We start from the raw sequence: 12,702 nt of genomic DNA on the forward strand, positions 1-12,702 counted from the left end.
TAAATTTAGTACCTTAATCCTTTTGACTAAGGAATGTCTTTAAAAACTGAAAGAGTACTGCTGATGATACTAATTCATATACATTGATCACACTCTTACCAAAGCTGGAACCGTACCTTTTTTAAAAGAAGATGATTGGCAAATCCAGATTTTTACCATTTCCAGAATTGAAAAGCTCTTTAAAAATTGTTCCTTATAAACGTATTTTTGTCACGTGTTAGCAGACCATTGTAATCCACACATGTGGGTCAACACGCAAGCTGTGCTCTCATCTTGTGGAAATGGAAACAAAACCTTTATTGCGGCACATTTATAAATGCAACACTGACAACCCATGTCTCCGAACAATTGTTCTTCTTCCACTTGTTTTGGCAACACAATGTGGTGTCTCTATGCCATCTGAAAACTGTAACAGGTAAAAACAGTCTTCAAAGCTATTTCATGCATAATAATGAAGTTGCATCTCATTTACAATAAAAAGTGCTGATTGGTTCGAACCAAGTCTTTCTCATGAGTTAATGCTGAAAACACAAAGACACCACACTTTTCCAGTCGGTACAGACATCCAATCTCCACGCTGGAATTTACACAATGATCTCATGGCCATGACGCAGCTTCAAGATTTGTTTTGAAATCGTAAGAGGTTTGCTCGAAACAATGCAAAAACAACCTTCACTTTTTAGTGTCCAAATAGTGTTTTAACAACATGGGACATATTTATGATGGTCAACACTTCAAAAAAAAGTGTTTTGGTGTTTTGTGACCCTTTAACATCCATTTTGATCAACTTTATTACATATTTAACATATTTATACAGACACCAAAGCAAAGTTTTGATTTTTTCAAAGGTACTTTAACTACTTCTTTCTACACTCTTTTATATACACATGATTTGTAACAGTTCACCTTAAGTCTTTACCTGTAAATGACCAATTCAATAGTAAGAATGGAAAGGATGCTTTTCCCAGCTTTGAGAGACAGTATGGCAGTGAGAGGGGGTGGAAGGAGAGAGAAAACTAGAGAGAGTCCTCCACCTCCTCTCACACCTCCACAAAAGCACAGGACCGACACAAGGTGGGAGAGCAGGTCGCTATGGCAACTGACGAGTGGCCTCCAAGGAGAGTCACACACATCCCCCAGACTTCCTCAATTAGCTGCACACACACACATATGTTAGGGAGGGCTACAGTTCTTGCTCTGGATGGACATTTTAGTTGCTCATTAACACAGAGTGAAAGCTCTATATTTCTGAATTGTTTCTAGCATTCTTCCTCACATTTATTACAGCTTTTAATCTTCTTTATTCAGTGTATTTAACTGTATATGTTTGTCTCCTCATACAGTACATTAGAGGTCACTCACTTCTGCATCCCCTATGGGAATAGTGACCACATAGCATTTCCACAGGCAGGTCATTGGCATGCTGGTGCATTGTTACCTCTGGCTGTGTGGTGGTTTAGTGAGCTGGATGATTTTTGCCATGTAAGCAGCAGAGCTTGAGGAGCACAGAATAATGGTCCTAGCTGGGTTCAGTGCTATTCAGGGCATTCCCTCATCATTAAGATGCTTTTAGATGTCCCGAGTTATGATCGAGCAACCTCTGAGCAATAAAAATCAATGTGAGGTGGTGTATTTACTTTTGGTCATTCCCAGAGGAACGTTTTATTGCTCAGAGGTAGGTATTACATTACTTAGAAGGCTTAATGGAGATTGTTTTTATGTTTTAAGGTGGTTTCAACTTCGGTACAGATGTCTCTCCTAATGAATTACTCCTAAAAATATGAAGTACACATTATGGACATGATTCTACAGTATAATTAAAGCCCAGGATTAGTATTACCTGTGACTGCTAAAAATGTATATAAACAAACAAACAGCAAAAACAAACAGACAAAAAATACTAGATATAGATGTGTAGCATGTACGGTTGAAATCTGAATTAATAACCACCTTTAAATCTTTTTTTTTTTATATTTTCCAAATGATGTTTAACAGAGCAAGAAAAGTTTTACAATATGTCTGATAATATTTATTTTCTTCTGGAGAGTCTTATTTGTTTTATTTCAGCAGTTTTTAATTTTTAAAAGAAAACATTTTAAGGTCAAAATGATTAGCCCCTTTAAGCTAACTCAGAACACCACTGATGCATAATTATTTATATGCTACAATAACGTATGTGTATTCATTTTTACATACTATGGTTATAACCAATATCAGTGTGTCATGACACCCTAATTGATGTGTTAGCATTTGTAAAAACTTTGCAGAACCAAAAAAAAGGGTGGTTGGCAACTCTTGGACAGGTTTTGTATGGAAATTAATGTGTACAGCTGAAATCTGAATTATTGAACCCCCTTTCAATAATTATCTTTAATCGCATCTTTGATAGTTCACATTGTGTGATTAGATTTCAAGTGAACGAGCTAAATTCATGGCTAAAATCATGCAGTCTGAACTCGGCATTAAATCGCTTAACTCACATTCATGAATTCTCTAGTGTGGCATCAAGGGATAGCATAGCATCCATTGGATGTGCACTACAGAATCTCACCAGAAGTACTAAGTCATCCAGGTACTTCTCTCCTACTGTTTTTTGAATACTATACTTGGCTCACAAGCTGTTTTTTAGTCTATATAGTAGGGAAATATGCGATTTCAGATAAAAACCCAAGGCATTTAAATGTTGAGAAGCAAGCTCATTGGCTGCTGAGCAACAGCAATCAATCACCTGTGCCATGTATTTGATGATGTATAGGAGTAGGTGAGATATGACTAGGCCCATGCGGAATCTGCGCGCAGAAATCTGCAGATTTTTAGCCCATCATTTAGTCTATCTATTTGCATGTGTTAATGTGTGTAAATGTATATTCATTCAGTTTTCAAATTAATTTCACTAATATTATTGTAATATAATAATAATTATTAATATAAAAATATTCATATATGATTAATTTACAATACAGTTTGTAAAGTAATATTTTCTGTCTTTTAGTAGTTATATTACATGTGAGACTTGCTTTGTTGACCAAATAAGTGGATCTAATTGAATTTGTGTAGTAAACATTAAAGGTGCAGTAGGTGATCTGCCAAAATGCTAACCGCTTAGCATATTATCTTTGGACGGCGGGGAGGGACTGTGATTCAAAGCCACACCCCCTGATATCGCGAGCGCGCGGACCGCGTCACAACAGCCGACAGACAACCCACTAGTTCATGTCATTAAGTGTAGTTAGTTAGTGCCAGCGCCTTGCAGGAATTACATGTATTACTTTGCCACACTTGCATGCTATTTCAGAGCGAATATTCAGGGTAACGTTAGCGGTAAACAGTATAGGAAGGCTGTCATTGTTTAAAAATGACCCAATGTGAATATAAAAGCAACTTCAGCTCAATAAAGCAGGTTAGGCGGAATAGCGCTATTTACTGGTGTTTTGTTGTTAAACTAAATATAAATCTACATTATAGATGCTGTCCAAGAACCTTAAGAAACTGAAAAAATAATCACATCAATCTTTTACTGGGAGATTTCAGTGGCTGAACAACACGTCTGTGCATAGAAGACATTAATAACAGAACACATTCACATCATAACATTAGCTTGACTAAAATAGTTTTTAAAAGAACATTACCTGTCTAACAATAATACTTCAGCCATGGTCTCGTCCTTTCTCCAGCGTGCTAAAGTAACTCCAATACTGATTCAGGATTTCAGCATTTGATTTCTCCCGGTCCGTCTCGTGACCGCGCGGCCGCTTTAAGGGCGAATTATACCCGCGCCTGGCTTTACAGTAATCGGCCCGAGCTCGGCTGTCATTCGGCACCTCCGGCTCCGACTTGGCATCTGCGAGTGGCCCGCAGCTTGCTCGCGCGCATGCGTTTGTGATGCAGACGGGCACGCACTAATGGCGGATCTGCGTAAACACATGCGCAGAAGTCGGAATCTACATTTGCTGACAGACAGGTTGACCTGCCTATCGGAATTAAGGGAGATGACAGTCCGACTCTATTTAATTGGATGAACATTTTTTAGTTTTATGCTTTACCCTGAATATAAAAATACATATAAACACATTTAGATCATTTACTGTAATCATTACTATTGGACTGTAAAGAGACTTTAAACCAGCACAACAAAAAATGTTTCTGAAGACAATCACCTACTGCACCTTTAAAAAAAAGTTAAGGTATTATTTTTATTACATATACTAGATTTTTAGTTACAATACTACTAAAATCATTCTGCGTAAATCCGCAGAAATAGTACAAAATTTGTCCGCAGATTCTGTCTGGACCTAGATGTCACCTATAAGCCTACACATCCAATAGAGTTTCATGACAGAACTTTATGAATGTGTGAATGTTTAAAGGTCTTATGAAGTGTTTTGAAATGTGCATTTTTATTCAATGTGTGACTCAACTAAAACATAAATAGAGAGCGGGATATAGACACATCGAGTAGTGTAGGATCAGTGTGAGTGGTTGAGCTCAAGCGCATCAAATGAAAGGGGCGAGACATGTCAGATACTATAGAGGAGGGGTCCCCAATCTCGGTCCTGGAGGGCCGGTGTCCCTGCAGGGTTTAGCTCCAGCTTGCCTCAACACACCTGTCTGGGTGTTTCAAGTATACATACAGAAGAAAGACCTTGATTAGCTTCAGGTGTGTTTGATTAGGGTTAGAGCTAAAATCTGCAGGACACCGGCCCTCCAGGAACAAATTTGGTAACCCCTGCTATAGAGCATTTGATTGGTCAAGATTTGATGAGAAAATAAAGTATAAGGTGACATGAAAAAAATAATTGATCCATTTAGGTGGAAGCAACGGACTACAAGCTTTGGATGTTTATAACAGTTTTTTTAAATCTTTTTAAATGCAAATGTTGACTATTTTGGAGCACACTTGATTAGATATGCTTAAAACAGTAACGCTATTCACCAGACCTTTAAAGTTGATATCAAAACCTTACCTTTTTTGGTTGAGGTGCACAAAATCTCTGATGATTAGATATCTACTACCACAGCAAAACTCAGCTGACATGTAAACACATAGTTAAACACCCACAACATTTTCATAGTCTGGCACGTCCTGTCTCTCGTATGATCATACAGTAACTTAACAGACGCTTACACACACGCGCACACACTTGTCCTCCGCCTGGCAGCCCGAGGGTCCACCCCCTCTCTTCATTCAGCTGGTCACGTGACATGAGCACTGTGAGTAGAACAGCACCGTGTGAGCCGTCCATTCATTTCCTCCTGAGAAACACACGGCGGAGGAGGGAACACAGAAAGAGAGAGAGAGCGAGCGAGAGAAAGCGAGAGAGAGAGAGAGACACACACACAAACACACGGAGAGAGAGAGAGAAGGGGGTCACATCAAAAAAGTGCGACATAGGAAAACAAGACAGAAATTAACAGGGAGACAGAGGAACGCTTTAAGGATAGTAGTCCTCGCTCACAATTACTGAGCTTAATAAACAAGGTCAGTACTGTTATTTTGTTTAAAGTTTGTCATTTCTAAGACAGTTAGTTTGTTGGACTGTTGACCTGTCAGCTGTCATGTAACTACCTGTTAGAAATATCACTGTTAATAAGAGTATAATGAGAAACAGATTCGGTTTAATAAGTAGTGTTTCAATACATAATATGTTGTCATTAATATTTCTCAAAATTATTTGCTCTGCAGTTAGCATTTTATGGAAGGTGTATAAATTTATTTATAATATTTATTACTGTATATGAAATCAATTATTATAGTGTATTTTTAAACTTGTTATAGAATGTGTTAACAGTTTTGCAATCTTGTATTTGTTTTTTACTGCATGTTTTTTTCTTACATCATACTGTAGAATGGCTGCACAGGCAGTTATAGCCTTAGAAACACTTTAGAATCTGCACATTTATGAATGCTATATAAATGCTATATGATTTTGTTTATATTTTCTTTGTACTTATGAAAGACTTCAGAATTGCAGTCACTTCCTTTTTTTCTGTCTGCTTCACACTTCTGCATACAGTAGGAGCTACTTGCTTTTGACACAACAATATATGATAAATGCAGTATTGCAGAAGAACAGTACAGCTTTGTTGAGGATCAGTAAGGAACTAGAGCTGTTGCATCTGTTGGTGTGATTTGGCATGGATGATTTGGTCTCTGTCCGTCTGCCAGTGGTTTCCTTCTCAAGTATGTGAAATTAAATTGTTAGCCAAGTCAATCAGCCTTTGAAAGCTCTACATAAATAATTAGACATCGTTTAAGCAAACCACAGCAGTAATCGCGTTAAAAACAATTTAAGCATCTATAAATACACACCATCCTTTGCACCGCAGAACAGAAACCGCACCTGAGAGTTCCTCTAGAGTGTCTGTCGCGTCTGCACCGGATAAGCTTTGTGTCGTGTTGCAGTTACAGTGAGGAAGTTCGGAGGTCACTGATTTGGTGTTTTTGGATGCATTTCTTCACCTAAGTTGTCAAATTAAATAAGCAAACTTTCCACAGTGGTATCTGAGTGACCCAAGAGCCAGCTGGGGCTCTTGCAGGTTCACCCCTCAGGACGGCTGTTGTTGTAGATGGGCTTTATGAACACAAAGTGGGCGAAAGAGAAGGAGAGAGAGAGAGCTGCTGAAGGGTGGATGTGTGGGCTTTGTGCAAACAGAACCTGAATCAATAGATTGAGTGGGCGTGTGAATCAGGTGTAGAAATATATTTTGATGTAGGTCTTCATGGTAAGAAAGTTTCATATTTCACAGTCAGAACTTTTATTACTCATTTGAGTCTTGATTGTGGCTGTTATGTGTGAGATCACACTCCGGCATCAAGTACAAATGACACAATTTTACATGCAACAAAGCGTTTTAAATATTTCTGTGATGGATTTGATGGCACAGGTTAGTTGCTTGCCTATTGTAAAACACATTAGAATATAGACATTCATAGATCAATACTGTACTTAAAAGACATCTAAGACACAGATCCTAAGACACTGTCTATTTAGATGTGTTTACTATTAGTATGACTAAATCTTCAGTTGTAATTAGTGAAAATTCATGATCTTTTTGATCTTTATGATTCATGAGTTTTATTTAAAACATTACTTACTAATAACTGAGTTACTCAGTCAGTCACTTTCCTTCATCTTATTTTCTTCTTTCACCTAAGTGGAAATGAACTGTCTACAAAAATATACATTTTAGTGAAATTAACAATTACATGGTACTGAAAAAAAAGTGTTTTAAGTATTTAAAAAAATAATTAGTAAAATTAAAGTTAAAGTAATTAAAGAACAATTTTATTTGAATTTGAATAAAAATAAATAAATGTATTTTTAATCATAATCTATATTTATATTTTTCAATGCAGATTTGAATTTTTTTTTTTTTTGGTATTTATGAATTAATTATTTAAAATACACAAATAAATATACATAAAATGTATACACCACTGCTGAAAAGAACTAAACTGACCTTATGGCCCATTTCCAATGAGTGGTACAGTATGGTACAGTACGGGTCACCTTTATGAGGCTTGCATTTCTACTAAAAGGGTACTGATGGTAGAAAGAAAGTTTCAGTCGACGTGATTCTCGCTTAAGGATATGTCAAAGTAAAGCTGTAGGGATCGTTCACATATCATATGAGAAGCACTTCTCACAAAATAGAGGCTTTATACACATAAATACCTGTGTGTAAATGTTCATTACTAACATTTCTGTGAAACTGATTTGAATATAACTGCAGATCAATGATGAAAAATTAGCCTACTGTAGTTCTGCAATTATAAAATATAATTAACATTATAAATGCAACATATACAGTATGAACAAATACAGCCCCTTACAGTCTCCGAAATGTTACCAATTACAGAAACACTACACACAGCATACATTTACTCTTTATTTGGCTTCAAAAACATGAAACATTTAGCTCACAGTCAGAGCAAACCTCTCATCTGTATCTTTAATCTTTGCCAGCACATGTAACCTCTTTTAGAAAGTAATTCCGTCATTCCGATTTCATAATAGTCCGAAAGACAATGATAATAATTAAATTTGGCAGTTTATTCGTGTTTTAGGTTGCTGAAAAAATCATTTGTTCCTTTGTTTTTTCTGGCTTCTCCTTTGTTTTTTCGCACTTTACTCTCGCGTTTGTCAATTTCTAAAAGGATCGGATGTCAGAAGCACTTCAATAATCACGGGCACGTTATCATCAGCCCAAGAAGTTTGTTATTTTAAATATAGACACGCGACGAGCTCTCTGGAGAAAATGAACTCACTCGCACTTTTAGTCAGCCTCATAAAAAAAAAAACAGGACAAGGCAGATCTCGTTTTTCTTTGGCTGTTCATCCAGACAACAACAAGTTAGTTTAAGCTTTGGTCGACCATGGCTCGTTATTATATGTATATATTATTACGGTGTAATGTCTCAGCTGTGTTTTTAAAAATGGTGGTTGCTTTGTTTTCATTCTCCTGGCTTGTTGCAGGAGTGAGTGACGTATCTCTGTAAAACAATAGCATCCAGTTGAGCGTGTAGCTCCGCCTTTTGGTACCCTTTTGTTGTGCTAGGTACCAAATGGTACTCAAAAAGTGGTATGGTACAGTTTGCTTTTAGGTACATTTTGACAGTGGAAATGGCCATAAAATTGTACCGAACTGAACCATACCGTACTGTACCACTCAGTGGAAACAGGCCATTAAATTAAACAAACAAGCGACGTTTTTATGTTTGTTTGTGTTTTGAAAAAGCATGTGTCACTGTTGTCACAGTTTTGCACCTTATTTATTCCTAAACAGTGCATATTATTACAGAAAATGTAAATATTATTACCTAAATAGTACATGGTAGTCTCTTTAAAAAGGTATCACTCTTGTGACAGCTGATATTTGTTTTATAATGTATACTATACAGTAATATATTATAGCATGTCAGTGGAAGAACATTTACATTTCTAAGCTCCGTTAACAGCTCGGATATTTTGTCACACACACTTTTTTTTTACATTTACCAGCTGCCTTTACATAAATTACTCAAGCCAAGTAATGCACAGATTTTAAGCAAGATGTTCGAAGATACAAATGTCCAGCTGCATTGCTTCAAAGCAGATTTGCTCCTCACAGAGACAAATTTTCTGTTCTAAACGGAGTAGTCTGTGATTCCCATTCTACAGCAAGACAGACATTGTTATATTTATATGCTTTTAGATAGGGGCAAAGTTAGTGATTTTGCGGCTCTAAACAATTCCAGCCAAGGGGTCCAAATTTCACAAGTCCTAAAATGCACCTTTTTTACGTTAATTTATTTATTTTTATTTTGCTTTTTACAACTACATCTACATTTTATCTTAATGCAAAATACTAATAACATGTAAAGCACCTTTTAAAACTTTTGAAACTATTTGTTTTCTTAAGATGAATTCACAACTAAACATCATAAATAAAATATTTTGTTTTTAAAACTTAACCTTTACTCTTTGACTACTGGACTTGTCCATAATTGAAAGTGGGGGACACATTTGCACGGATTAATTAATTACATTAAAGCTTTAAAAAATTTAAACCCTCACCGTTCAAAATATGATAGAAAACATTCATTCTTTCATTAATTTACTTGTTGGCTTAGTCCCTTTATTAATCCGAGGTTGCCACAGCGGAATGAACCGCCAACTTATCCAGCAAGTTTTTACGTAGCAGATGCCCTTCCAGCCGCAACCCATCTCTGTAAAACATCCACACACACTCATACATTACGGACAATTTAGCCCAATTCACCTCTATCGCATATCTTTGGACTGTGGGGGAAACTGGAGCACCCGGAGGAAACCCACGCGAACGCAGGGAGAACATGCAAACTCCACACAGAAACACCAACTGAGCCGAGGCTCAACCCAGCGACCTTCTTGCTGTGAGGCAACAGCACTACCTACTGCGCCACTGCTTCTTTATGGTAAAAAACAATGTTATATATAATTTATAGTATCATGTATACTTCTGGGTATTTATTTGGGGGTCCTCAGACTTTCTGGGGCCCTAATCGGCCGCTTACCTTGCATATTGGTTAAATCTGTCTCTGCATTCAGATTATATTTTGATAGTCTAAATATTCTGTTGACTAAGTAACTTTACTACTATTTGTCAACTGACTCTCATTGGTATATCAGTAGAGCATTAGAAGACTCTTAGTTTAAGGTTAGGCTTGACAGTCAAAATAGAGGCTCAGAGTCAGTAAATGTCTGCTAAAGAGCATCAAAATAAAGTGTGAGTAGTTGTTAAGCATATAGTCTACTACTTTAATGAGTGCTAGTTGACATATTAAAAAATCTACATGGAGGTGTTTATAGGACATGGCTTTTAAAAAAAAAAAAAGCATTTTGACCATTAATTTACAAGACATTCTATAAGTAATCTACAAGGTATTGAAAACAAAACCATTATGATCTTCTTGTAAACAATGATAGTACAATAATAATAATGATAATAATAATAATAATAATTTTTTTGTAAAAACTGTGGTGTAACACCCATACATAGTGTGTTAATCTTGAGGTACTGTATGTGCTGCCAGAACAACAATGACAGACTTCAGTACTTTGTTAATTCTGCTCAAGATAATGACTGACATTGCCATTGTTTTGACAATGCTGTTGTCTGAGTCCAAATGAAAAACTTTCTGTAAAAACTTTTGCAATATTTGCACATTCTATTCAATAAAACAAAATGAATCACAGACTGCATTCACACCAAACACAAAAGGATGTATCACCAATGTTAACTTCATAACTATTTATAATGTGGCTCTGATATTAACATGATTTTTTTGCAGCAGCCTGACACTCATCCTGATCTTTTTTTTTTCTTCCCCATTTGGATTTAACCTCATCCACTGTAATATTTAATAGTAAATTAAAATAACATTTGGGACTACACCAGAAACACAAACTATCCTTCATGACTACGACTTTAACAAATTATCAAGCTTCCCACTAAATCTGATTTTCTCTGCAGTTCTACACATAATCAATTTTCTCTGATGTTTTTGTAGTAAGTGTGACATTTATCTGAACATTCTCTGTTCTCTGATATTAAAGATAACAAACATTTGACATCCACATATAATCTTCACTATGCTGTGCCACAATTGTTCGTGTCTGGTGTAAACATCCAGCCCAATGTCATGAGGAAATATTTTGCATATTGTCCGATAATTGGCTAATTCATACAAATCCATTTGATCTAATTCATAAAAAAGGTATTTAAAACAAAGGCTTGCTCTCAAACCCCACCCCTAAACCCAGATGTCATTGGGGATGAGCATATCATACTAAAATAATACTCATCCTTAAAATGAGTTTATATAAATTAGCAGTGTTGTGTTAGTAACTGAAAAATAGTCTGTTACTAGTTACTTTATTCAAAAAGTAACTCAATTACTCACCAAAAAGTAATGCATTGCTTTTAAAGTAATTTTTAAATTATTTTTATTTATTATTTATTTTCTTTTTTTTGTTAATGTTTGCATGCGTTAGGTCTCTCGCGAGCACACTTGCCCTCTATTGCGTGCACTTGGTTTCTCTCGCGCGCACACTTAGTGTACCTCATGCGCAATCTGTCTCTGCTTTTGATTGACTTTTGTCCAGTCTGGCACCTCATACACAACACATATTCTTTATGGTGGTTGGTTGGCATTAAGCCTGTCACGATATCTATTTTTTGTTGTACAATTTATTGTACAAAAATATAATGCGATAAACAATGTTATTGCAATTTTAAGACCATTTTATGCCACTCATTATATAATACCAGAATGCCAATATAATATCATTACAATGCAAGTACACTCTTCCAAACACATCATATTTCATTCTTAATTTAATAGCCATTACTAGTCATAGTAATTTTATAGTCATTTTATTCATTCATTCGTTTTCTTCTCGGCGCAGTCTCTTTATTCGAGCTGGGGTCACCACAGCGAAATGAACTGCCAACTTATCCAGCATATTTTTTTATGCAGCTGATAATGCCCTTCCAGCTGCAACAATCACTGGGAAACACCCATACACTCTTATTCACACACATACACTATGGACAATTTAAGCTGTATTTTACCCAATTCACCTGTACCGCATGTCTTTGAACTTGTGTGGAAACTGGAGTACCTGGAGGAAACCCACGCGATTGAGATCTTGCACAGCTAAAATGTTGCTAGGATTTTATGTATGGTCGATATGTATTGCACAATCAAAAATGATTGAGGTCATGTTCATTTGTTGTATGATATGTCAATATATGGATTATTTTGACAGGCCTAGTTGGCATCTACTAATTCCACAGTGTGTCGCCGTTGTAAACCGAAGATGTGGGCTAGACTGCAGCCAACATTAATCACCTTACCAAGTAACAGACAAACGCATCATATTGTAGTGATAACAGAGTTAATACATTTAAAAGTAATGTGTTACAGTATTAGTTACTTTCAAATGTGATGCTGTAACAGTAACATATTACTACGTAGTAACGCGTAATTGCCCAACACTGCAAATAAGCAACTAAATCAAAAAGTTATAAATTGATGTAAGATTGCATTGGATTACATAAATTGGGATCTATGGTTTTGATTCAGGACTGTCATCAGATCATAGATTTGCACAATTTAATTAAGTTGATTATTTCATTGACTTTAAACAAAACAAAGTAATAAATAAAAGTCCCTAA

General features: G+C 36.0%; 1 protein-coding gene across 4 annotated transcripts in view; it reads left to right on the forward strand.

Moving 5' to 3' along the window:
* Window positions 1-5,244: 5,244 nt before the first annotated feature.
* Window positions 5,245-12,702, forward strand: part of klf12a (Kruppel like factor 12a) — a 55,288-nt gene continuing 47,830 nt past the window's right edge. For 3 of the 4 annotated variants that reach the window (XR_012403775.1, XM_073949202.1, XM_073949203.1), the window contains exon 1: window positions 5,245-5,479. The gene's annotated coding sequence lies outside the window, so the exon portion shown is untranslated. 4 annotated transcript variants of the gene reach the window in all.

This window comes from Danio rerio, chromosome 1 (genome assembly GCF_049306965.1).
Source record: "Danio rerio strain Tuebingen ecotype United States chromosome 1, GRCz12tu, whole genome shotgun sequence".
NCBI lineage: Eukaryota > Metazoa > Chordata > Actinopteri > Cypriniformes > Danionidae > Danio > Danio rerio.